The sequence below is a fragment of the Malaclemys terrapin genome, chromosome 6, assembly GCF_027887155.1.
Source record: "Malaclemys terrapin pileata isolate rMalTer1 chromosome 6, rMalTer1.hap1, whole genome shotgun sequence".
Taxonomy (NCBI): Eukaryota; Metazoa; Chordata; order Testudines; family Emydidae; genus Malaclemys; species Malaclemys terrapin.
This window is the reverse complement of record NC_071510.1, coordinates 19,878,744-19,900,954: the sequence shown is the minus strand read 5'-3', so window position 1 is coordinate 19,900,954 and position 22,211 is coordinate 19,878,744. Positions and strand designations below refer to the sequence as shown.

General features: G+C 45.0%; 1 protein-coding gene across 1 annotated transcript in view; it reads right to left on the bottom strand.

The window, feature by feature from the left end:
* MOB3B (MOB kinase activator 3B) overlaps nucleotides 1-22,211 on the bottom strand; it is a 148,598-nt gene that overhangs the window by 110,522 nt on the left and 15,865 nt on the right. The window lies entirely within an intron of this gene.

Here is a 22,211-nt window from a genome sequence, read left to right as displayed (position 1 = left end):
GAGAACGTGCTTCCATGCTGATAATGGATTCTGCTTGATGACCGTCCAAAGCAGTGAGGACGGACTCAAGTTCATTTTCATTGTCTGAGTCAGATGCCACCAGCAGAACGTTGATTTTCTTTTTTGGTGGTTCAGGTTCTGTAGTTTCCGCATCAGAGTGTTGCTCTTTTAAGACTTCTAAAAGCATGCTCCACACCTCGTCCATCTCAGATTTTGGATGGCACTTCAGAGTCTTAAACCTTGGGTCGAGTCCTGTAGCTATTTTTAGAAATCTCACATCAGTACCTTCTTTGTGTTTTGTCAAATCTGCTGTGAAAGTGTTCTTAAAATGAACATGTGCTAGGTCATCATTTGAGACTGCTCTAACATGAAATATATGCAGAATGCAGGAAAACAGAGCAGGAGACGTACAATTCTCCCCCCAAGGAGTAAAGTAACAAATTTAACTGACATTTTTTTAATGAGCATCATCAGCTTGGAAGCATGTCCTCTGGAATGGTGGCCGAAGCATGAAGGGGCATACGAATGTTTTGCATATCTGACACAAATACCTTGCAACGCCGGCTACAAAAGTACCATGGCCATGCAAATACCTGTTCTTACTTTTAGGTGATATTGTAAATAAGAAGCAGGCAGCATTATCTCCCATCAAAGTAAACAAACTTGTCTTAGCAATTGGCAGAATAAAAAGTAGGACTTAGTGGACTTGTAGGTTCTAAAGTTTTACACTGGGTTTTTTGAGTGCAGTTACGTAACCAAAAAATATCTGCATTTGTAAGTTACAATTTCACGATAAAGAGATTACACTTCAGTACTTGTATAAGGTCAATTGAAAAATACTATTTCTTTTGTTTATCATTTTTACAGTGCAAATATTTGTAATAAAAAATAATAATATAAAGTGAGCACTGTGCACTTAGTATTCTGTGTTGTAATTGAAATCAATATTGAAAAGGTAGGAAAACATCCAAAAATATTTAATAAATTTCAATTGGTATTCTATTACTGTAAGCGCGATTAATCGCAATTAATTTTTTTAATCATGATTAATTTTTTGAGTTAATCTCATGAGTTGACTGCAATTAATTGACAGCCCTAGTTTAAAGTTTAAAAAGTGCTTTGTTAGCTCAAAGCCCTAGGGCATTTCCATTATGAATCCTATTTTTCAAGAATTCTAACTCTGCCAGAAGGAGTCACTCCAGGCACGACCTTGACAGAGAAATCTATTTGCTCAGGGTTCTTTTTTTTTATTATTTTTTATAAAGAAATCTTTTGACCACTTTCTGTTTTTGCATTGCTGTCTCTGTTCAGTGTTTGTTAGCATAATAAAAATGCATGAACTGAGGACAAGAGGCTCTTTATTCACTGTGCACACTGTGGTTGGTGGGGGTATAGTTTACAGGGCAGTACATGCAAAAAAAAAAAAGGGGGGGGGTAGCTTGATAAGGTACAACACACAGAACTGTCACATCAGTGTTGGATCATTCATGAAACTGGTTTTCAAAGCCTCTCGGAGACGCAGTGCACCTCGATGTGCTCTTCTTATTGCCCTGGTGTCTGGCTGCTCAAAATGGGCTGCCAGGCAATCTGCCTCAACACCCCACCCCGCCAGAAACTTCCCCCCCTTACTTTCACAGATATTATGGAGCACACAGCAAGCAGCAACAACAATGGGAATATTTCTTTCACTGAGGTCTAACCCAGTGAGTAAACTGCACTAGCGCCCCTTTAAACATCCAAAAGCACATTCTACCACCATTCTGCACTTGCTCCGCCTATGGTTGAACTGTTCCTTACTGCTGCCCAGTCTGCCTGTGTACAGCTTTATAAGCCATGGGAGCAAGGGGTAGGCTGGGTCTCCAAGGATAACTATTGGCATTTCAACATCACCAATAGTAATTTTCCAGTCTGGGAAGGAAGTTCCTTCTTGCAGCTTTCTGAAGAGTTCCTAAAGATGCGCGTGTCATGTACCTTTCCCGACCATCCCATGTTGATGTCGGTGAAATGGCCCTTGTGATCCACTAGCGCAGGGGTCGGCAACCGATGGCAGGCGAGCCAATTTTTGATGGCACGCTGCTGCCTGCCAGGGTCCTGGCCCCACTCAGTCCCCCTGCCAACCGATTTCTCCTGCGGGGGCAGGAGGCAGAAGCTTGGTCATGCCGGCAGCCAAGCTCCCTCCTCCCCCCACTTCTTCCCCCAGTGTGGTGCTTTCCTGCCCCTCCCACTCCCTCTCCCTGCCACCGATCAGCTGATCGCCCTTGTGAGGGGGAGTGGAGCGGAGCCGAGCCGCAGCATACTCGCTCCTCTGGGGAGGAAGCAGAGAAGAGGTGGGGACGGGGCCCTGGGGAAAGGGGTGGGGATGGGGCATATCCCCTCCAGCCCCCTGCCGTGAGCAACCCCAGGAGCCAAGCACCCCAGCCCTCTGCACTAACCCCTGAACCCCCCACACACACCCAGCCCTCTGCTCTGACCCCTGCACCCCCCACACACACACTCAGCCCTCTGCCCTGACCCCTACACCCCCTCACACACCTCCAGCCCCTGTTCCGACTCCTGCACCCCCACACATACCCAGCCCTCCCACACCCCATGCCCTCCACACACCCCTGCATGCCCTCCACACACCCAGCCTTCTGCCCTGACCCCTGCACTCCCTCCACACACCCAGCCCTCTGCCCTGACCCCTGCACTCCCTCACACACCTCCAGCCCCCGTTCTGACTCCTGCACCCCTCCACACACCCAGCCCCCCATGCCCTGACTCTTGCACCCCCCCCACATCCCCACCCCCACCCTGAGCAGCAAACAGGAGCTCCTGCACCCACCCCCCACATTCCCACCTGCATCCCTGGTCTGGGGTTCTGGCTGCCGGCCCCTTGCCAGCCGGGGTTCCGCAGACCCCAATCAGCCCGCTGCTGAACTAGGTGAACGGAACCCCAGGCTGGCAGCGGGCTGAGCGGGCCGGTGGCATAAGATCAGCATTTTAATTTAATTTTAAATTAAGCTTCTTAAACATTTTGAAAACCTTGCTTACTTTACATACAACAATAGTTTAGTTATATAATATAGTCTTATAGAGAGAGACCTTCTAAAAAACATTAAAATGTATTACCGGCACATGAAACCTTAAGTTAAAGTGAATAAGTGAAGACTCGGCACACCACTTCTGAAAGGTTGCCAACCCCTGCACTAGCGCTTGCAACGCCATTGAGAAGTACCCCTTGCAGTTTATGTACTCTTTGGCAAGGTGGTCTGTTGCGAAGATAGGGATGTGCGTTCCATCTATCGCCCCACTACAGTTAGGGAACCCCATCGCGGCAAAGCCATCCACTATGTCCTGCACATTTCCCAGAGTCACTACCCTTCTTAGCAGAAGTGAATAGATTGCCCTGGCTACTTGGATCACAGCAGCCCCCATGGTAGATTTACCCACTCCAAACTGATTCCTGACTGACCGGTAACAATCTGGCGTTGGCAAGCTTCCACAGGCTATCGCCACTCACTTCTCAACTGTCAGAGCAGGTCTCATTTTGGCATTTATGCGCTTTAGGGCTGGGGAAAGCAATTTGCAAAGTTCCATGAAAGTGGCCTTACGCATTCGAGAGATATGCAGCCACTGCTCCTCATCCCATACCTGCATAACTATGCGGTCCCACCAGTCTGTGCTTGTTTTCCAGGCCCAGAAATGGTGTACCACCGTGTCAACAAACCCGGCTGCCGCTGCCAGCATGTGCAAATTGCTCCATTCCATGGCTTCCAGCACGGCTATTTGTGTGGTATCACAAGCTTCCCCATGGTGGCTCCGGCTAGGCTCTGCAAATACTGCAGGATGATGCGCGAGGTGTTTGTGACGCTCACAACAACAATGTACAGCTGAGCGGGGTCCAGGCTTGCCATGCTATGGCATCCGCACAAGTAACCCAGGCTTAGGCGCAAAAATGATTGTTTGCCGTTGCTTTCAGGAAAGGATGGTGGGAGAAGGCAAGTGCATCAGTGGCAGATCTGCAATAAAATGTAACCAGACAACATTCCCTTTTTTTTTTTTTTAATCATGTGCATATAGATCCAGTTATTGTGTTTGCATCTATGTGCATGAGCATATGTGTATGAGAGAGAAAAGTATTTATAGTGAAAATGTATTATGATAATGGGACAACATATTACCATGCATGTTATATAGTCCTCAAAGGCCAACTTTTACTCCTTTACCCACTTTGGGGCTGATTCTAGACTCACTTACTCTGGTACAAATCAAGATTAACTTCAGTGAAGTCAAGAGAGTCACACTAAGGTGGATATGCTGTGAGATCAGAAACAAGTCCACTGAACAAAGCCTTATTCTTTCAATAGTCCCAATGAAATCAATGTAAGTAACGATGGCAGAATCTGGCCCTGACTTACTACCACGATGAGGTTTCTATATATCTGAATTTAGAGCATATGATGGTACAGTGATAGCTAAGAGAAGGAGAGGTAAAAGATCTAAGGGGAAAAACAGCAAGCACAAAGAGCTTAAACCATCTACTCTACAACTATAATGGAATAACCTTATATCACAATGAAATCAGGAGTTTCCAGACTTTGGTAAGTGTCATTACTGTTCCATTTCTTTCAATAGCTACTTTTTTTCTCCCAAATGTACTAACTGCTATTTCTTCCTGGGCTGCAAACTCTGAAAACAGAAGTGACTCAAATAAATTGACAGCTCTGAAAATCAGCCATGAAATGTCTGCACTCTGCCAATGGAAAACATGCAATAACAAATATTCAGATATATTCATATTAACATATATTTTTTTATCACTGGATTTGACTTTGGAGGCCAAATTCTGTACAGAATTCCCTTAGGGACTAATCCAAAATCCATCAACTTCAACGGGCTTTCAATCAGGCCAATGCTGAAAAGTCTTCTAGAATGTAATAAGGATTAAACCTATAGGTTCTATGGAAATATAACAGCGTTCTACAAAAGTTATTAAAAGCTAGAGAGTTTTACAGTAAAGAATGAGAGCCTTTCTAAAGGTTTTTGAATCAGCCTGTAGAAATCTATAGCAGGGATCTAATTCTCCATTTAGTTCTATGGGCTAGTCCAAAAGGCATTTAGAAAAGTGGATCTGCTTCCATTAAATTTTATAAGGCTTTCCCATAAGGGGGTTACACATCTGGGCAATCTCATTGTTTTTAATAGGGGTGTAACTGAGCGCAGAACATGGCTCTCTGTGACTAGTTTACAACATATCAATTCAATACCTGCTTCCATGGTACACAACATGGGAGAGATATCAGTGCCAGGTATTAGGGAATAAGGAATAACCCTACCTTTCTTTTTTTATTTATCACGTCCCTTGGCTAGTAGAATTGTTAGCATCACTCCACTTGGAACTTCATTTTTCCATTAGCAGGCAGATGTTATGTTCACCCAAAGGGCACAGAAAACTGTGTTTCAAGCATTTAATTTGTCATCTGTTTAAATCTTCACACAGACTTGGCTACCAGGACACTATCAGATGACAACATCAATACTGAATGAAAGCATTATTCGCTGCAGCTAGTGTTCTCATCAGAAACACCAGGCCTTGCTGAGATAGGTGACACTTCTCTCAAATCATTTGATTTCTCTTTCTCTCTCACAGTGTCTCGCTCAAAACTGCTCATTATTATTATTAGACAGATTCCTAAGGCACCCAACAACACCAGATTATGGGAGGGCCATTTAGCTAAGATCAGACAATACTTTGCAAATTGGGGTACACTGAGCCTAATGCTTAGCCATGTTGAGCACCCACAATTGCAAGTGAAGTCAATGGGAGCTGTTCTGTGCCCCTCCAATTTAGATTGTAAATTCCTTGGGGAAGGGACTTTGTCTAAGTACAATATTGTCTCCGTTATACCTCTCCTGAGGCTAAAACATAGGGAAAGGGGGAGGGAGAAATAGAGGCATCTACAACACAACATAATGAAGTCAAGTCAATGAGAAATGCAGGTGTTCGGCATCTCCAATAACCAAGCCCACTATGTTTCTTACTCAATACTTTGATATCTCTCTCTCACACCCACACCCACCTGCCCCTTTAAGAATAATTTTGTCAGGTACTGACAGCACAAAGAAGCCTACAAATTCACACTCTGGCATTCTCAGCAGAGTCCAAGTGGACTGGTTAATGCTCTGCCTTCCTAGAGGTGGGTGTGTGATGAAGCACATGGCTTAAGGGAAATTAGCTTCCCGGGACTTAAGCTTCCATTGCAGTCAAATTAAGACCTTTCATTTTCAAAACCAATGTAATGATCCCCTTGCTGTAATAAAAAAAACTTATTTTCACTTACGCCTGAGCTCCAAACAGAGCTCCTATGTCCAAACTCAGAGGTTCAGAATTTCCAGAATGACTAGCAGTCTCCTTCCATTTCGTACCTTTATATGTTGTCACAGCTAGGTTCACTCAGGTTTACAGAGCTGTGGTCCATGGTTGGTAGTTGTGCAACAGATATCACTGTTACTCACTAGGTGAGAGTGATACCGGCTTTGTTTCTAGTGGAAGGTCAATAGTAGGAATATCTATTTGTATTGCCTTTACCAAGGGGAAAGAGAGGAGTAGGTTCTGCATGATGCCATGCATGAAACACAACAGAACATTAAAGAACTCTTCTGCAGGAGGACAGAAAGGGGCAAATTTTCAAAGGGGCTTCCATTTTTCTGGGACTGTGCTTACAATTCTTCAGGTTTACGTTTCTGTGCATGTAACTCTCTACACTTAAGTTTTTGTACAACCAAAAACTCAGAATTGGGCACTCAGTTTTTTTGTGCACAGCTCTGAATTTCTGCATACACAGAGACATAGGGCCAGACCCTCAGGTTCAGCTGAGCTCCAAGTAGTACTGAAACCTATTGTCTTGGAGGATGAGAATCAAAGATGGCTTAAAGACACCTTTTTACACCTACCTCTCCCCACCTACCCCAATCCGGGGAGAGTTGGGGATTGGTTTAACCTCCAGCACAATTTAAAGGAACCTTCGGGATGCTTTAACTTACTCCGTCTGCAACTGTCCCCAATAAACCATTACATAAGTAGGGATTGTTGGAGTGCAAAGTCGTACACAAAGAGTATCCTTAATAGCCCTGTTAAGGAAACTCTCTACCCCTGTTGCATGGCATGGAAATGGCACAAAAGGGCCAGAGGGGAGACCAAGGATCTGGCCCTTAGTTAGGAGAAATTATAGGTGTGATTTTTAATAGGCCACTGTCAAAAATTTGCCTCCAAAAGATATTTTTTTAATGAATTTTATGGAAAGCAGAACATATTAAGATGGTTGACTCTAGAGACTAGATGCTTATGAAAGGCAGCTTTCACACTGGATAAATATTCTGAATTATTGCATATTCCTTCAGTTAGTTACACTAATCTAATCAAATGACACTGCCCTGTCTAAGCAGAAGCTTATCTCAGGTCATTATAAATGGTACAGATGGTAGCTGGCTTTAGTACTAATGCCTGACAGCATTAGTGCAGTGATATAAACACAGCATTTGTACCATAATTAAAACACACCGCAGTATAAGTGACCAGGTCATTACAAATAACATGACAAATTATAATGCCTATCAACTTAGTTTACTGCACTAACTAACGATACAACCTCACATCAATAGCGGCTAATGGCACTATGCTATAAATTCAATAATTACATCAACAAAATTTAAAACTCAGCTATTTCACATTTCTAGATGAAAGGTCAGAATCTAGACCTATAGCGGATATAAATAATCACACAAATAAAACCACACAAATGAACAAGCAAACCTTCTCAGCAGCAATTAACGCTACGTACAGACACTGCAACTGGGTCATACGTTCAGATTTGGATCTTAATGCTAAAGATGGCACAGAGATTTTTTTTCCGCCCTATTAGCATTGAATATGGAGAGACACACCTTGGTCAAGATCTTCAGAAGCGAGTAGTGATTTGCTGGGTGCCCCACTTAAGGCACGTTAGAAGTGACTGATTTTCATACACTATTGAGCACCCACTGTATGAAAATCAGGTCCCTTGAAGTTGTCTATTCCGGAACCACTACCTTTTGAAACCTTAGCCCTTGCTTTCAGTCTCACCCAGCAAGATCAGGCTAACCACCACAGTATGCATGTGGATGACCCAAATAGGTCTCATGCCATAGTCAAGTTCATAAAGTTGTGGAACTGATTTTGTTGGGTACATTCAGTCCCTTTCCTCATCATCGGGATGAAGTGCCCTGTAGTGGTAAGAGCCAGGTAGTCAGGATCCTTGGAGTCTATTCCAACCTCTGCCATTGACTCACTGCGAGACCTTGGGCAAGTCCCTTTGCTTCTCTTACTTCAGTTTATCCAACTCTAAATGAAGCATAATAATACTTATCTGCATTTAAGGTGAGGCTTAATTAATTTATCCATGCAAAGTGCTTTGAGATCCTGAGATGCAAGTACTTTTAGAAATGAATATTTATTATATTTTCGAATACTGTATAACGGGGGGGATGACACATAGGATTCAACAGAAAATTAATACATTTTCTACAGAAATTACTAAAAACCTACGGCACTGAATAGTGAATTAGATCATTACTATAGGTTTCATGAACCACTTTATAGGATTATCCAGCAGGCATATAATTCTCTATTAAATTCTATAGGATAGCCCAAAAAGCTTCCAGAAACATTGTCAGTTTCTATTAAATTCCATTGGAGGTCTCCATAAAAGGGAGGTCTCGTGATGTAAAGCAAACCTGTCTGCACTCAGACAGACACATAGTGCTGGCACTTTGATGTTACTCTCCCTTTCTCAGTCATTTAACTAATCATAAGTACATTGCAGTTCGGTTTGTTCAACAGAGCAAGATCTAAAACTAGGGTTACCATATTTCAGCAAGCAAAAAAGAGGACGGGAGGAGCCCCACCCTAGCCCCGCCCCCGTCCTGCCCTAGCCCCACCCCATCCTGCCCTAGCCCCGCCCCTATCCCTGCTACTTCCCCCCCCTCAGGACCCTCAACCCTCCCCCCGCTCCTTGTCCCCTGACTGCCCCCTCCTGGGACCCCTGCCCCTAACTGCCTCCCCAGGACTCCACCCCCTACCTAAGCCTCCCTGCCTCTTGTCCCCTGACTGCCCCCTCCTGAGACCCTCCCCCCATCCTAACTGGCCCCCTAGAACCCTACCTGTACCCTGACTGCCCCAACCCTTATCCACACCCCCACCCCCAGACAGACCCCTGGGACTCCCACGCCCCATCCAACCACTCTCCACCCCGACAGCCCCCCCCAGAACTCCCGACCCATCTAAACCCCTCTGCTCCCTGTCCCCTGACTGCTCCGATCCCTCTCCCCACCCCTGCCACCTGACAGCCCCCCCCAGAACTCCCAAACACCCCCCCCGCTCCTTGTCCCCCGACTGCCCCCTCCTGGGACCCCTGCTCCTAACTGCCCCCTCCTAAGATCCCCCTCCTAACTGCCCCCCAGGACCCTACCCCCTACCTGTACCCTGACTGCCCAAAACCTTATCCACACCCCCACCCCCAGAAAGCCCCCCCCGAACTCCAGACCCCCCCCCCCCCGTCTCTTGACTGCCCCCTCCAGAACCTCCCTACCCCTTCTCCGACCCCCTGGCTCCCTTGTTGTTGGCCTTCGCCTAATATCTCTGTGAGCTTGCTCAGGAACGGCCTGAGCCTCTCGTCCCGGCACGCTGGACAGCAGGGGAGGAGGAGTGGGGGAGGAGCTCCAGACTGCCGGAGGCGATCTGCGAATGCAGGGAGGGAGGGAGTGATCTCTGCTGCAGGGGAAGCGGAGGAGGGGCTCTCTCTGGCTGTCGGAGCCCCATGTAAGTGGCACCATCCGGCCAGCTGCCCTGTTAGCCACGTGCGCTTTGCATGGGGGGGGGGGGAAGTCCGGACATTTACAAATTCCCCCCAGACGCTATTTTTAGCTCAAAAAGCCGGACATGTCCGGGGGAATCCGGACGAATGGTACCCCTATCTAAAACGTACCACTGACCCGAGACACGGAAGTGTGCTGGCCTCTGTTAGTGGAAACACAGGCTGTGCAGCAGAATGCTAGGCCCCTGCCAGTATTAGAATATTGATTATTATGCTAATTGCCAAAAGCAGCTGTAAGGCCTTTGTAGCAGCCTTAGCATAAGTAGGCAGGCCAGGGGAGGAGATGAGTGACCGGTGAAAGGAGGGCGGAGGGAGTGACTGGTGAGAGGGACTGACCACGAGAATTGAGCATGATGCTGCCCCACCCTGTCTTGCTTCTTTCAAACGGCTGGAGTTTGCAGTTTTGGAAAGACAGGAAGTATATCTATATTTGAATTCTGGTGTGTGTGTGTGTCGGGGCCCATGAGACTGCAGACTCTGCAAAAACACATCTGTATAACTAATGGCTTGAAACGTCTTGCTCAACAAACTGGTTGCTCAGCCATTACTGGTGATTGACAAACTATGTGACATTTTGAGCATAAAAGGGGAAAGAGGTCTGCATGATTTGGATTTGACCTTCTGGCCATCTCTTGGAATCCCCAGCAACAGGCGAGTAGCTGGCCATTTGAACCTTGTCGTTTGACCACTCAAGACCCCTTCAGACTGTGGATAGCTATTGTTTGGGGGCACTCTGCATATTTGTGTGTGCTTGAGATCTAATAAAATAGTAAAAGCAGCAAAGAGTCCTGTGGCACCTTATAGACTAACAGATGTATTGGAGCATGAGCTGTCGTGGGTGAATCCCCACTTCGTCGGATGCATCCGACAAAGTGGGTATTCACCCACAAAAGCTCATGCTCCAATACATCTGTTAGTCTATAAGGTGCCACAGGACTCTTTGCTGCTTTTACAGATCCAGACTAACACGGCTACCCCTCTGATACTTAATAAAATAGTAAGTTCGGATGAAAGCATGTTGGGTTTGTGCCAATATTAAATCAGACGGATGCACCGTGTCCCCCTTTGATTTGTTCCTGACACTGCCTTGCAAAGAGTACAGTCACCCCCAGCTTTGGGTTAAGAGAACCCTGGGTAACAGCCAACCCTGGGTAACAGTCTCCAAAATTTTCAAACCTGGATGTCTAAAGTTAGGCTCTTAAATCCATATTTTGGTGTCTAAATAGAAGTGGCCTGGCTCTGAACGGTGTGGAATACCCGCAACTCCAATTCAGTTGGAGCTGATGGGTACTTAGCAATTCTGAAAACCAGGCCACTTATATCTAGGTTCCTAAATATGAATCTGAAAACTGAACCTCGGGCACCATGCTTTGAAAATGTTGATCTCACCGAAAGAATTGGACAAAGAACTTTCCTCTGCTTCCCCACACCAGGCATCAACATGGTATGCCAACGCCTGCATTCCTTCCACAGGAAAAATGCCCACCAAAATCAAATAGTGTATAATACAACTAAGGACTCTGGGTTTGGGCCCTAAGTGTGCAACATTCCATCCTTCGCCCATCCCACTACAAAGGGCATATTTGCCAGACCTGTATACTCAGCTACTCCAAACCATCCCATCCAATCTTTTTTTTTTAAATTTCATTTTCTGCTCCGGGTCTGGCATGTTGCCAATAGGAATCCTGACCTGGCATTAAAAGGCTGAATTTAACGTCTTTGCTGGGAAGCAGACAAAATTCACACCTGAGTTGTAAAATTCAGACTTCACAGCTGGGATCCTGATCCAAAGAAATCTGTTGCATATTCCCAAACCTGCAGATGCAGCCTTTTGCTCCATGTAGTAATTAACGCCTATAACATACCCTCTCTCCTAGCAACCCTCAAGCCCAGCAAACATGACTGCCACCATCTTTTATCCTAGCCAGACTGCTAAATGAAGAACAAGATTATGCCTGAGTAAGGAAAACAAAAGCTGGATTGGTGTCCTTCCATCACAGAGCACTAGTACTGCTGTCTCTCTAGTCTAGGCCATTATTATGTGGTGAAGTCAGTCCTGTTGCCAAGTGAACTTCCTGTATCAAGGGATGATCTATTCAGAAGATAATCTTTTATGACGGCCTTGTTACTGGATATCCTCTTTGCCGAGTAATCTCATCAATAGTTCTATGCAGATTTTGCAACCTTTGGGCATGATGCAGCAGAAAACCACCCATTGCCTTGCAGGCCGCATTAGCCCTGGGATGCTTACTCTGCACTGGCCGATCTGTTCAGGGAAGGAGAGCCCAGGTATATGAGTATTTGACCTCAAATGCTCCATTTTACTGCTCGGGATTGTATCATTAGTCACAGACCTAATAATGATTTTGAATTGGCAATTCAGCCAAAAAAAAAAAAAAAAAATACACACAACAGCTGGCACCTGCACTAGGTAGATTAAAATTAAAAAGCAGAACTTCATGAAACCTGAGGTGTGATACTGCAGAGTGCCAAAAGCGGCATAGTAGGATCTGCTACCAAAAATACTTCCTTGGAATAGGGAGCAGATTCCCCAGCTGCATGGCCAGGAAGGTCAGCAGAATTCCCATGGACTTGCAGCTGTAAAAACTTCTTTCTGTTAATTCCCTCTGCCTTCAGAATCTAGATGGATTTAAATCATAAATCCCATATACAGTCCTCTATGTACTGCAGTCACATTTTCCAGTGGACCCCCTCACACTGCTCTTCCTTGTTTCCAGAGGCAACAGGCCTCAGCCGATTTCTCAGCCTGAACAGCTCCCTCTACGAACCACTAACAATATACAACAGTCTGGCTCTGTGATAGGTTCAGTCTAATAGCAGGTGTCTGATCACAAAAACTTTCGACACAACCCACGACAAAAAATCCTAATTATTCCCCTGGAATTGATAACTAAGGAACCATTACCCATTTCTGCCCCAATGGATGCCTACTGCCTTTGAAATCGAACACAATTAATGATCCTGAAGTAGCCAGTATCTTACCAATACAAAGCACTAGAAGATAACGGATAGAAAACAATCTTGCATTTGCAGGCAGACAAACTACATGACCTCTCTCTATACCTCTATGATTGTATAAATGCCATTAAGGAAATCAAGTTTCTTGGGGTGGAGTGGGGAGTTTCCATCTTCCTTCCCCTTGGCTTTGATGCTGTAGCAGTTTACAAAGAAAAATCAGGCTTAACAAGCATATACATACCAGACAGACAGACAGAGACAGGATACCCTCCAACAGCACTGTCTAGTAATTGCCATGAGGTGGGGAGATGGATGGTCAAGAGAAGGAAACCAAAGATTTGAACAGATGGGGGAGGAGAGCTTGGACAAATGGAAGAGAATGAAAGGGGAAGCTTTGCATTGTTTCCAATTTCCCACCCACTTCCCTCTCCCAGCCACCCCCACACACACATTGGCATCCCTTGGCAGCTCTGTGATTAATGCAGAAAGTTGTGGTTCTCACTTACTTAGGATGTTGGAGAATAACAGGCTCCTGGTTTTAATATCTGTACCTCACATGATTCATAACTACTTAAGCACTCGAAAAAATTCTTACTGCTTTTCACATCAATCACAGAGCAGTTGTTACTTTTCCCCAAACCAATGTGGTGCAAGAAAATTGTTTGACTGGTTTTCATAATCCTCTCAACAGTGGAGCAGTCAGTGCTCTGTTCTAGTGAGAGATTTTCTGGAGCCAAGGTCTCTGGGTCTGGTCATAAAATGCGGCTTCTTATAGCGGATTGAGACTACTGAGAGGACATATGCTGAGAGCACATATGGGAAAGCAGCTCGTTTGCATTTGGCTCAAAGAAGTCAGCTGAAGGGCAGAACCTAAATGAGAAGGAAATTCCCCCAAATTAAAAATTATTTCCAGTCTCCTCTTAATAGAAATGTTGTGTATTACTCATTTATAATAGTGATTGTAAGGAATTTAATTGTGCACAGCAAAATACCATAGACCTCCTCTGCTCAAGAGGTGTGGCTCTACCCACATACCCCCTCCCAGTGCTTCAGAGATTGGAACGAGGACACAATTAAGTCCCAGCCATAATAAGGATGCCATGCATGAGGAACTCAGATCTGGAAGTTGGGAGACACCCCTCCACGCCTACCCAGTGCTAGGGAAGAGCTGGTATGTCATATAATTATTATTATTTTTTCGCTAGGCATCAGCAGTTGCCCTACCCATCCCATAGAACACCCTAATTAAGATGCTGCTTAGGCTACAGCAAAAAGAACTCGCCATACAAATTAATGGGACATTTCTCTGCCATCAATACAAAGTTCCCGAATAAAAGAAACCAAAAATGGAGAGGGAGAGGCGCTGGGAAATCTGCAGTGGGATTCTCACTTCATAGATAATGCCAACTATTCTGCAATTACAAGAACCCTGCAATAGGAATCAAGCCATGGAGGTACCACTTCAAATACAAGCCTAGCCCTGGAGTGCAACAGAAGCTTAAGCTTAACGTAACTTTAAAAACCAGCTACTGTATTACCTTGCCTGAGAAATGATGGTCTCACAGACCCTGAGCGAGAAGGAGCAGAGTCTGAAAGGCCTGCTGTCAGGCAACAGCAAATCCTTCTCTTTATTCATGGAGGGAGGATCAAGTCAGGAGAAGCCCCATTTGCTTGTAATGCTTCGCTTAGCAGACAGCAGTTCTCACACTGCCCTGCCCACAGCTAACCTGTGCAAGTTCCCTAGAGACCCAGAAACTGATGTGCACTCCTCAGTGAGAAACCACATCAGCTCTCAATGGAGAGATTAGTGAGAGATGGTGGGGCATAATGTGGGTGGGGTGTGTGTGGAGAAATATACACTTTGTTCTCTCTCTCCCACAGATTGGGGTGGGTCTGTCTCCCCGGTCTCAAAGGGTTGCAGTGCTAGACCGAAGAGGGAATGTCACTCTTTAGAGTTAGCCCTATGAATGACAATTTAAGCCCTTACACCTCAAACTGAGAACCAATCAAGAAGATCTGGGAGGACCTCAAAGGATTATGACAGGTTTCAGAGTAGCAGCCGTGTTAGTCTGTATCCGCAAAAAGAAGAACAGGAGTACTTGTGGCACCTTAGAGACTAACAATAAATTTGCTCTAATAAATTTGTTAGTCTCTAAGGTGCCACAAGTACTCCTGTTCTTCTTTTTTCAAAGGATTATGCTATCCCCACACTCATTATATCAAAAGTAAACTCTACTGAAGTTAACGGAGTTACACCAGCATGAAACTAACCTGAGAGGAGAATCAGGTCCTCAGTCTGCGTGCAAACCTACCAGCAACCTCACATCCCGATTTTATAGGGACAGTCCCGATTCTTGGGTCTTTTTCTTACATAGGCTCCTATTACCCCCCCACCCCCGTCCCAATTTTTCACATTTGCTGTCAGGTCGCCCTAAACCTCACTGGGAGTTCTACATCCAGGACAAGGACAGGCTGTGGCTTCAAACACCTTCATTAGCAGCAACAATGGGAAGTTAAAACGTTCTGAAGAGTTGGTGTTGAAACAGATCTGTTCTGATGACGCTGTGGGCTTGGCATTTATTGATCATACTACTTTTCCTTTCACTTCATAATTCTCATATACACAAACACTGCAGTCACCTCCCACTTCGCATAACCCACACTAACACAGACAGGCTCTCTGTCCCACCCAGTGAGTCTGCTACTGCTTCCCACAGTTCAGAACTAGTCCTTTAGCTCTGACAGGAGAGATTCATGCTTTCAGTCCCAAAGGTGCCAGTTTCAATCTCTGCAGAAGACCCAGTGTGAAAGTGAAATGAATTATATTAAAGAAATAGAATAAATTAAAGAATGCTGTATGTACCTTTAAGTAGAAATGAGAAATGCTGCAATCCAGGTGTCAGGAAAACAGACATTAACTGTTAATCAATTGCTCCACTTAAGGGGGATTGGTGAAGCATTAGCCTTAGATCGATAAGAGTTAATAAGGAAGCAGGATATGCATATTGTGCCCCAGGCAAATTTTACAATTTTGCTCTCTCTGTCCCTTTGTTTAGTTCGCACCCTTTTATCTGTATAAATAAGACTGTTTGAATCTTGCATGGTGCTCACATTATCTGAGTTTTATTAGCAGAGCGTTGCGCTAATAAAACAGAGTGGTCTGACAAACTGAGTCCTAAGTCTAACTTTGACACAAGCCAGCAATAAAGACATAATAACCAAGTGCAGTAGTGTGGACTCATGCTCCTAGGACTTAGTTACTTTTACAAACAAACTACTTGTCTAGCATGAAGCATGAGAAAAAATAATCAACACTAAACTGCACTTGTCAAAATAAATGTAAAGGATATACTATTACTAGGGCCCTACTAAATTCGTGGCCATGAAAAACTTGTCATGGACCGTGAAATCTGGTCTCCCCACCGTGAAATCTGGGCTTGTGTGTGTTTTTACCCTATACTATACAGATTTCACAGGGGAGACCAGCGTTTCTCAAATAGGGGGTCCTGACCCAAAATGGAGTTGATGGGGGAGGGTCACAAAGTTATTTTAGGGGGGTTGCGGTATTGCCACCCTTACTTCTGTGCTGCCTTCAGAGCTGGGTGGCCGGAGAGCAGCAGCTGTTGGCCAGGCAGCGCAGAAGTAAGGGTGGCAATACCATACCATGCCACCCTTACTTCTCACTGCTGCCTTCAGAGCGGGGCGCCCGAAGAGTGGCGGCTGTTAACTGAGGGCCCACCTCTGCAGGCAGCAGCGCAAAAGTAAAGGTGGCAATACCATATCATGTCATCTTTACTTCTGTGCTGCTGGTGGCGGTGGCTTTGCTTTCAGAGCTGGGTTCCCGGCCAGCAGACGCCGCTCTCCAATTGCCCAGTTCTGAAGTCAGCACCACCGCCAGTAGCAAGGGTAGCAATACCGCAACTCCCACCCTAAAATAAGGAGTTGTGGAGGGGTCACAAAGTTATTCGGTCAGGACCCCTACAATTACAACACCGTGAAATTTCAGGTTTAAATAACTGAAATTATTAAACTTATTTTTTAAATCATAATTAATATACACTATATACTTTTGCATGGTATCTTTGTGACAGAAAGGAGCATTTTTAAAATTTGCTGATTAAAAAGCAACTGCAATCTGCACTGGATTCCTCCTAAAGAAAAGCATCAATGACATTCAACAGCACTTTGGGGAAGATCAAGATATGTAATTATTAGGGTGGGGAAGCAACCAACTCTGATTTTTCTGGCACTTCTGCTTACTACAGTCATTGCTCAACATTCCGAAGAGCATCCTCTGACATGTATCAGTACAATCGGTGGTGATTTAAATACTAGATTCACTGAATGTAACTATCAAGTCATTAGCACAGCCCATTTTTCTTCCCTGACCGTGCACTGTGGTGTGTCTTCAGAGCCCACGCGAGAGGAGCTGTGTTGGCCTTTCCCCACTGTCAACTGTCTCAACCCACAGCCCAATCAACACACAGCTGCAGCCCACGTAGATGTACAGGTATTGTATATCGTGTGTGGACATGGCCCATAGAACACAAAAGAACTGCATATGCGGCCCACAGTGGTAAATAGATTCAGAACCACTGGTCTACTGAGACCGGTCACAGTTTGAATCAGTTGCCTGGGCAGGCAGATGGAAATGAAAACTCCTGGAACTGTGGCAGAAGCTTGCAACTTAACTGCCTGAAAAGGATTTCTTTTCCTTGGTGATAATTCAGATCTACTTCCAGCGAGACTGCAACAGTCCTATGTTACACCCAAGGGCCAAACTTAAAACGTGCTACTCATTCCAGGCCTGATCCAAAACTCACTGACATCAGTGGAAAGTCTGTGATTGGACCAATGGGCTTTGGTTCAGGCGCATAGTCTTTTGGGGAGCACCAAGCACACCAGGATGAAGAAATTTACAGCAGAGTGGCATGTTCTGGCAGCCCACCAATGACGCACAGTAGCCCACTTGTTTGCCTGATGTACAGATTTCCAGCTAGAACAATATTTTGCCATATTTCTTTCTCTACCATGGGATTTAAAGCTGGCAGCATTGTAGGCTTTGAAATAAACTTTATGAAAAGCTGGTCTGCAGCCCAGTTTTGGCACGTCCACAGCTACTTGGTTCCCTCACAGTACAAAATATTGCTAAGTTGCATGGAAGCCCGCTCTGCTGACTCTGCTACATTAAAAGCTGTGATGAGCCATTTCAAAATAAATCCTCCGAGCTAAAAGCTTGGGCTGCTCACTGACTTCACTGCAATGGAAAAGGTACTTGCTCCACGAACTCCTCCCTGTTTCAAAAGAGTTTCCTCTCATGGATTCCAATAAAAACACTTGAGACCCCGCTCCTTAGGAACAAAGATCTACAAACGGCTCCGGCAATCAGAGGGTGGCTAGATCGGTTTGTGTCTGTAGGACAGCACGACTCTAACTCCCACACAAATGAGTTGCAAAGTGGGGAGGCAAGTCCCAAATCAGCATGCTGGATCCCTGATTCTATTTCTATGCCAATCACACACATCATGTATTGGCCAACAGTGCTAGTATCAGGGCAGGGTGAGCATGAGCCAATTTAGTGCTAGTGCAAGATGCCAGAATGGCGGACTCCGACTGCAGTCCTTTGTTACGCACACAGCAAGCCAGGGCCAGGTGCTAATCAGAGTAGAATAATAATGTCAATAGAGCTACGCTGATTTGCACCAGGTGAGGATCTGGCCCACAAGATGGACAGCAAAGGCACGTGTTATCCCTTGCCACTCCACCAATGTGAATCAACCTTCAGCGTGTGGCACCCCCAAGCAAGAAAGGAATAACGTATGCCCATTCAATCTTTGGCCTTTTAGCCAAAATTATTAACCAAGTTACCTACTAGTACTGCTGGTGGAGGCTGTTTATGCAATGTGGACATCTGTCCAGTGGGAACTGGCCTGATAAACTTGGAGCCACATCACCAGATCCTCAGCTCGTGTAAATGGGTGTAACTCCATCTGGCACCTCAAGCTGATGGTACCACCCATAATGATAAGTCAAACTAAGCAAAAGTGGACTCCCTCCTCCCCTTATGTCCTATTTGCCCACACATACCTAGCTCTTGCATAAGTTACATAAGAACAGCCATACTGGGTCAGACCAAAGGTCCATCTAGCCCAGTATCCTGTTTACCGACCATCAGGGCCGATGAGGGGGGCGGGGGGGGAAGCCAGTACAAATTACCGGGGCCCGGCAGTCTGGAAGGGGGCCCAGCTTCCCGCCCTCTCGTCGGCCCAGTTTAGCCGGTCTGCCCTTGCTGGGGGGCCCGAAAACTTTTTTTCACCGGAGCCCGAACCCGCTCTCGGCGGCCCTGCCGACGGTGGCCAATGCCAGGTGCCCCAGAGGGAGTGAATCTAACAGGTAATGATCAAGTGATCTCTCTCCTGCCATCCATCTCCACCCTCTGACAAATAGAGGCTAGGGACACCATTCCTTACCCATCCTGGCTAATAGCCATTAATGGACTTAACCTACATGAATTTATCCAGTTCTCTTTTAAATGCTGTTATAGTCCTAGCCTTCACAACCTCCTCAGGGAAGGAGCAGCAGTACTGGGACAACAGTATTGTATATTTACTCACTGACAAAGACATCCCATATAGCATTTGCTACGAATGTCTTAGTTATATGTGGAATTAATTACTAGTGACAATTTTTAAATTTAATTTAGCTAGCTGATTGAAACTTGAAGTCATTTCAGCTGGGCAACAGCATGTCACTAAACTTAACAGTCCCCTCCTCTTTCTCCAACCACGATGGCCAACCCTTTTCTAACCCAAACCCATTCCCATATTAAAACTGCAGGGGCTTGTCAGCAGCACATCAATTTTTTTCTAGATAAGACAACCCCATTGCTGTGTACTGACTGGCAGCTGTCCTCCACCACCGAGGTGGTGTACGCATATATTTTTTGATAACTCGGAACTATATTGAGTGTTATACATTACATATTACAAGATAACAACATTAACATAAATTGCTTTAGTATTCTATATAACATAGGATATAAATATATATTAACCTTATTCTATCTTCTATTATTACAGGACATAATAATCTAGAACATAATGATACTACTATTCTATTGCTTTGCAGGTAACTGGCCCCCATCTCTGTAAGAGAGGAACTATAGCTCACACTCAACAGGCTGCAATCTCGGCCCCAGCTAGTAAGATTTCTCTAAACATGCAAATAAGGAACGATTCTGTCTTTAAGAACTAAAGGAGCAGGATTTTTATTTTATTACTCTTCTTTTTTAAATAGGTTTTGCTTGTTCAGTCCTACATTCCGCAGTAAAACAAAAGCCCATCCACTGGCGGTTAAGAGCCGTGGTGGAGGATGTACCACTACCACTTCACAATATTTCTAGGTAAAACTTCCTGAAGGTGGGATTCATAGATTCCAAGGCCAGTAGGGACCATTACAACCATTGGATCTGACCTCTTGCATAACACACACCGCAGAACCCAAAATACCAAGTTTCCTGCCTCCTGGTTTGGAATCTCCTTTGAATGAAGCACACAGGGGCGAAGAGACATGTTCAAGGCCAGAGAGTCACTGCTAGAGCTGAGAATATAAGCCAGGAGGCTCAACTCCCTGCTCTAATCACTAGCCCATATTTCCCGCACACTAAGGACCCCTATAGGACATCAGCAGGCTTTGAAACTTTGACCTTCAGGCTTCTATCCCTAAATGTACAGGGGTTACCAAAGTCCCATTGAAGTATTCAACACACTCACAAGGGAAGTAGTGGAAGCCTTATTGTTTGAGTCATTTGATTGGGCAAAGATCTAAAAAATATAAATTTAGAAAATACTTCTACACTGGCAGGGGATAGATAAGGTTATTGAGCAGTGTTTTCCCTCTCTAGCTTATTTGATCCTGCGATTCAAGTCCACAGGCCTTCCACCTCTTTGAGAAGAAAGAAGCACCACAAAGTTGCTTGTTTATGGGAAGGGAAAGTCACTTGGTATGCAAAGTAACTACAAGAGATTATGTTTCTCTTGCAGAATCTATGAGGATATCTTGATTTTTTACCTGCTAGGGGATAATTTAACTATACAGATACGTGACGTTAATAAGGCTAGACTCTTCCTACCCCTCCCCCCCTCCCCCTCGCCCAAAGAAAGATGAAAGAAAGAAGACTAAAATCCAGATATTGCTAATTGGTGCAAATAGGAAAGCATCTGGAACCTTATACTCCCAGACTAAATCACCACCACCAATGTTCTGCTGAGTGCTAATTTTACTGGCTGCCAAGATGACCACTTTAAAGACAGAGCAATAATGTTAGCCCAACTATTTATAATGACTGATTTATGACGTGTTTAACAGATGTTATGGTAACTGAAGCCAAGGGCAGTCTAAGGCACAGCAGCAGAGTGGTTCACAGACACATACGTCTGCAAGGAGATTTCTGGGGACCAGCACAATCTTGTTTTTAAGTGTGGACATTTGAACGCCCCAGGTTTCTTGATATCTTGTTATTTTCACAATCATTAATTCTCCTCCTAGTAGAGACTTTGTATCCCCTGTTTCCAGAGAGGCCAATCTCCTGCCAATTTTGAGGCCTGCTCTATATTAAGGCTGAGGCAGGTGAGGTCAGAAGCCACGAAATCCCTCTAGCATGTGTCAGGCCATCCAAGAGGTCTTCTCTATCCAGATTTTGTTGGCACAAATGCATAAAGCTGGCAGGCTGGTATGGACTCCGGCATACGGAGCAGATGGCCTTCTTGTTCAAAGGGTCTGGCCAATATCAATGAATTTGATCCCCTGTGCCCACCAGGTCAGCCCTGCTCCTCACGCACCCGCTCAGGGGATTGTGGGAAAGAGCAGGTTGACAGATAACACACACAAAACAGTTGTTAATAAAACCAAATTGAAATGCTTTTTGGAATTCAAACAAATATCAACAGAGTATTTTGTCCCTTCTTTTTGTGCCATCTATTGAGACCTTATTATTTCCCCTCTGTAGATACTCCATGCTCTAGATGCAATCTTGATTATCCCTCCAATTTTTTCCTTGACTGAATCGACCCCCCCCCCTCAACAATGCTTATATACATAGTAGATAGGTGCCTTATAAATACTTTAGATTACATTACAGGTTTTATATTGCAACCACTGGCCTTCATCTGAGAGGAAATGAAGAGAACTGCATTCAGAGTCCAACAACGTTACCACTTAACTAACCACAAGGAGTTCAACCTGTTGAAAGGCACAAGACATTCCCACAATCAAAAGCATTTCTTTTTTTGATGAACAGTGTAAAACCAGGGCTTGATAAAGTTTATCAGTCCTGAAAGC